The sequence below is a fragment of the Bidens hawaiensis genome, unplaced genomic scaffold, assembly GCF_021521415.1.
Source record: "Bidens hawaiensis isolate Kalapana, Puna unplaced genomic scaffold, B.hawaiensis_p1.1 tig00026427_1, whole genome shotgun sequence".
Taxonomy (NCBI): domain Eukaryota; kingdom Viridiplantae; phylum Streptophyta; class Magnoliopsida; order Asterales; family Asteraceae; genus Bidens; species Bidens hawaiensis.
The window spans coordinates 70,539-76,790 of NW_027494253.1; positions in this window are offsets into that span (position 1 = coordinate 70,539).

Sequence of the window (6,252 nt, forward strand, 5' to 3'; positions counted from 1 at the left end):
GTTGGTTTTCTCTCTTATCCTTAATAGATGGGACGTCCTTCTGCATATTACTATAATACCCTTCACGACCCATGTTACCAACTTCCTGTGTAGTGTAATTGAAGAAATCTTCATCCATCAGTGAAATTTCTCTCGTCAAACCAGCAACCGTTGTTGGATTCTGCATCAAAGAACCAAAAAACAGAGGCGACTCTAGCCCTGAGTTATTAGAACCTGCTAGCGTAGGCTCCTCGTTATTTGTTACCTTCTGATGTGAACCTGACAGTTGAACAGCAGGTTCAAGGGACGTGTTACCAGATAAGCCAGAAAGTAGATCAGGCAGCGATTTTTCAGGATTATGGCCCTGTGGTGTGCTGTTCCCCTACTCATAACTGACCTTAAGTGCTTTTTTGGTGTCACCATTGGTAGTTGCAGATGAGTTATTGTCTGTAAAAGGACCAGCTTCATAAAAAGTTGGTATGTTTTCCTTTGAAATTTGTGCACAGCTGCTCACCAACATTTTCCCTTAGGTCTTGTTTTTCTGTTTTCAGCTTCTCAGCTATGCAATTTGCATCATCGTGTACTCTTGTCAACTAATCTGTCGGACTGTACAAAACAGGGTGTTTAACACTCGGTATCTCAATAACAACTTGTGGATTGACATTCTCATTTTGCTCAACAATACGAGTCTCACCTCCCACGTATCTCAGTTTTCCATCACTAGGCCGAGGAAATATTTTACCACCAGAACTACAAATAAAGCATTTGGCCTAGCACAAGATCCTCTTTCATCAATGTTTTCTGCCATATCAGAATCCACCCTCCTGCAACCCATGTATAACCTATGTTCTTCATAACCAATATTATGGTTTCCATTTCTCAGGACCTTATCATGCGCATTATGAACTTGACTTACTTTACTACGAAACTCAATGGAGAACTCTTCGCCCGTTCTTACAGATATGTTGTTCATCGGACTCTTATAGACTATATACAACAGTTTATAGACATTTTCCAATCCTAATTCTAAAGGTTCTAGGATAATATCATTTTTTTTTATATACGATCATCTAAAACTTTTTCATTCACACTTATTCTTTTTACAAGTAGTTGCTTTATTCACACTTATTCTTTTTACAATATGCATAAACTTTTCCAATGTACTTTTATCACAATATATCTACAATTCTTTCAATATATAGTCAATAAGAAAAAACGTGTCTCAATCATCCAATACACTGCTTTTTTCAATATCTTTCAACTACATTACTTTTTCAGAAAAAAAGGGGAAAAAAAGAAAAAACATCACTAAAACAATTCATAGTTTGGGCCGAATTTACGACGTGATTCATATTTGGGCACTGGTGTTGTCACAGGTGGGGGAGGAAACAATGTTGATGTGGGCGGGGGGTTAGTGTAAAGTTTTGCACCTTTGATCTTCCGGACGCCACTGCCACTGGTTGAGTGTGGGTCGGTAGCCCCAGAAACGGAAGAAGTCGAGTCAGGCGTTGGTGCAGATGCAGGAGCAGGAGCTGGAGCTGTAGCTGTAGCTGTCGAATTGGGCGGGGACCTGGCTTATTCGAAGTCCACACGGTGATGCTAATAAAATCACGGTTCTGTATTTCGTTGCTGTGGACGTATGCATTAACAGCAGAACCGGAAATAGAGGTTCTAAACTCATTCTCTGTAAAATTAACGGTCATAGTAAATGATACTTCAAAATGAGTCATTTTGTTGCTTTGCTCAGAATCGGTATCCTTTTCTATTATAGCAACTAAACAGAGTACCATAGCCATACCACAACCTGTATATCGGCACACTGGAACCACGTATCCTACCAGGTTGTGAATCTTCTGATAACTAAGAGGGCCCCAATGGCTTGAACAACAACAGAGATAACGGTAAGCAAGAAGGATACAAGCATCCCCATTCTTCTAGTAGAAGAATACATGGCTACCAACCCCATATGAATCATCACGCAGTATTCCTTTGACCTGTCAACCATATCCAAAATCAAAACCCGCAAACCCTAGCTATCATTAAGAATAGTAAAGATCTAATGACGAACCTTTCTTGTTTCATCTTCTCCTCCCGGCGTTGCTCGTCGTCCATTGTACGGAGTTGGGAAGAAAGACGATGGTAAGCGGGAAAGGGATTATTAAACCAGTTATTATATTTCAGAGAGTTTTTACTATTGAAATATAAAAATGAAGGGAAATTTACTTATCTATACTTTCTAGAGTGTTTGGCTCTCTTGCACCTGAAACCTTACTTGATAAAACCCGGCCCGAAAAACATGAATCGGAAAAAAAGACGAACTTGAATCCAAACCGAAGTAATTCAGGTCGGTTTTTGGGTCTATTTAATGTATTTTGGGTCAACCCGAATAAACTTTTAGTTTTAAAATCAAATATATTTTTATGTATAATAGGCTAAGAGCCAATAAAGTTATCAGAATCTTGCTCTAATCGACTAATGTCATTACACCTATTACGGATCAATTGTTTACTGTTAATTTATGTTTTTCGTTTACCATTAATAGCAACCGTAACCGAACAACCAAATCACACATGATAAAAGAAGATCGTGGTTGGAGTTCGTTTTACTCTTCTTTTGAATTATTTTATTATTAGCTAATGTTTATTTATTGCATATTGATTATTTGTCACAAGTGAAGAAAAATATGTTGTTTTAATTTTAGCATTGCAGTTTTTAAAATATTTGTGTTTTGTAGGATACTGGAAACCAATTAACCCAACGCGAAAAAAATCAGAATCCAAATTACCTGAATCCGAAAAACTCGTGAGAGATTTGGGTTGGGTTTCAGGTCAAGACTTAAAACTTTGAAACCCAAAGAACACCCCCAGTGTTGACCAAGCACTTTTACCAAAATGTACATGGACTTTATCATGGTACAACTTTACTTGACTAATAGCAATATGTCATATGTCGAGTTCTTGCAGACGGGAAAAGAAAAGAATTATAATTCTCGTTAATTAAATAAACAAATAAAACTTTATTACATTTCTGCTGAGGTATGACAAATTCTCGCTGAATAAAAAATAGTGATAATAATATTTTATTATTTCTAGTTGATATGTTGTTAAAGGTTTCAACCCTAGAATCACGCGTGCCGGTGATCTACATAAAAGGGCAACACATCGATCATTAAATATATAGCCAGATTAAAAGTTTATATTAGATTAGGTTCAATTTCAAAAAATAGCTTGTTTGTTTGTTTAATCTTTGTTCATCTTATTCTTTATCAAATCAATTGCAAAGATCATCAATTGGGGCAAACTAGAGGTTAAAAAAACTGGTTTGAGATCGGTTCATGGCAAACCTACCCGAACCGGTTTGACAAAAAAAACCGGTTTCACCCAATCGAGTGATGAACCGATCCAAACCGTCGGTTTTGTACCGGTTCCCCCTTTGAACACCAACCCGGTTTTAAAACCGGACCGGTTTGAGAATTAACGGTTAAAAAGGTTCTAAATCGAATCGGTTTGGTTTAAAAAAAACGATCATTTACACATCTAGGGCCAACACATGTGCATGCTAGGGCATTGCACAAGGCCCAATAATTTTTGGAGTCCGAAATTAAAAAAAAAAAGCTTCGATGTATGCATTAATAAATAAAAAAACAAACACAAGGAACTTAAGAATGTCATGTGGCTTGGTTGGTTTTCTTCTTTGTTTGTAGACAGAATTACAAATTTTGTCCTTTAAAAAAAGCCAAATTACGGTTCGTGTCTTTTTTTTAGTTTCTTTGCAGGCGGTGTCCTTTAAACATTTTTTTCCTACACGTTATGTCATTTACGCTAACTGGGTTAGAAAAACCCAGTTAAATACCCTCACGTGAGGCGCATGTGAGGGCAGATTGGTCTTTTCAAAACAAATTTATATACTCATATTAATAATAATAATAATAACAATAAATTAACATACACAAACACACATACGCACACACCACTCTCCCTATCCAAATCTTCTTCACCCTTCTCTTCTCTTCTCTCAACAACAATGGAGGAACCTGCAACAACAACAACAACAACAACAACAACGATGATAATAATAATAATAATAATAATAATAATAATAATAATAATAATAATAATAATATGACCAGAAGAACAATAACAATAATAATAATAATAATCGACCACCAATCGCCGGAGAAGAACCCACAAACCCATATCCAAACTACGAACCCACAAACCCAGATCCGACGAACGACTACAAACCCACAAACCCAGATCCGACGAACGACTACAAAACCACAAACCCAGATCCAAACTCCGACGGCGGAAACCAGTTTTCCGGTCAAACTCGTCGGAGAAGACCGGACGAAATCCGACGGCGGACACGACCGGCTGAAGAGTGGTGTGTGTGTGTGTGTATGGACGGTGTTTGTGTGTGATGGAATTAGGGTTTGGAAACCATAATTCGGAAACTGGTGGTGGAAAATTTGGGGTTTTTGGTTTGGTCTGGAAGATGGAATTGGATTTTGGATGGGAGGTTGGTGGGCGGCGGTGGTGGTTGCTGGAGGTTGAATGGTGGTGTGAAGGTGGGTGTTGATGATGGGTTTGGTGGTGGTGGATGAGTTCTGGAAGAAAGAGATAGTTTTATATAAACTTTTTGCAGGTGTAGACGAAAAGACCAATAGGCCCTCACATGCGCCTCACGTGAGGGTATTTAACTAAGTTTTTCTAACCCAGTTAGCGTAAAAGACATTACGTGTAGGAAAAAAATGTTTAAAGGACACCGCCTACAAAGAAACTAAAAAAAAGACACGAACCGTAATTAGGCTTTTTTTTAAAGGACAAAATTTGTAATTCTGTCTTGTTTGTAAGAAAAAGAAGTCTAGTTGGAGGCACAACTTTAGCAACTTTTTTTTTCTATTGATATTACGTCAATTGGCTTTATATAATCCCAACTATGCATGATTGGCAAATATAAGTCCAAGCTATTGAAATGACAAAATATAATCCCAATTACGCATGTGGGTGCAAAGCTAACGGAAACTTAACCAGTCGTTAGTTTTTGTTGACGTGACCGCTGACTTGTCATTAACCAGCTGACGTGGATGATGAGTTGTCTCATAACCAACTTAGTGGGCCCCATCTCTATATCTTCATCTCCTTCACCCGACCTCCACCATCCACGATTCACATATGATGCCGAAAAAACACTGTCACTCAACGCCACCTCTATATATGGTCTCAATCTCTCTCTCAAACCCTTTACAACCAGCGCAGATACCGTCTGTCCGTCTCCACGTCCACCGACTACCATAATGAACCCTATTTATGGCGGTCAAAACCCAATCCAGTGACGCCAGGGCCATAACGAACCCTAATAACGGTTGTCGGAAACTAATCAGGGTGTATTTGTCCATAGCAGCAGCAGCGCCGCCGCTAGGGCTTGCAATCAAATCATGGTGGAGCAATTCGGGCTTGCAATCATAAAATCTCCGGCACCGATAGCAATTGTAATCGTGGTTTTGACGACAGATCTGAGAGAGATGATAATGATTGTAAGGTGGTGTTTGGCTGTTGAATGAGGATCTGCAGATAGGGGTAGGCTAGCTGTGGTGATTTTCGGCAGTGGAGGTGGGTGGAGATAGAAGACGGTGGCGGAGATGAAGGGATGAGACAGTGGAAATGGTGGGTGAGACGGTGGCTATAGTGGCTACAAGCGTGACAATGGGTTCGTTATAGGGTCGTTATAAGCAATGGTGGTGTACGTGAGTTTTAAGAGTTATGGCGGTCAACGGTGGTTGAGGAGGAGGTGGCGTTGAGTGAGGGTGGTTTTACAGCAGCGGATGTGAACAAAAATGCCAAATTTCCAAAGTCAAAGGGCTAAAAAGAAAATTATGCCTTCCCGTCGGATAGCGATACACGACGGCTGAAGACCCAACGGCATCGCGTATCACGATGACGTAGTCTGACAGCTGGGCACGTGTCCCGCCACATGTCCACACGTGGCACTACATCCGCCACGTGGCACCACGTAGAAGCCTATATGACGTGTCATCACTCTACGTCGCGATACGCGACGACTTGATCATTGGACCATCGCGTATCGCGATGAGATCAGCCTATAAATTGAGGGCTCCAACCCTTATTCCCTTCACAACTCAACTTCACAGCTTGTTTCTCTCTCTAAAATATACTCTCTATCACTACCTCGTAAAACGTGCCACCGATTTCCTCGTAATCTGTTCCCTAAACCGACGTTTCCTCAATTTTCGTGCCATAACCCGACATTGTT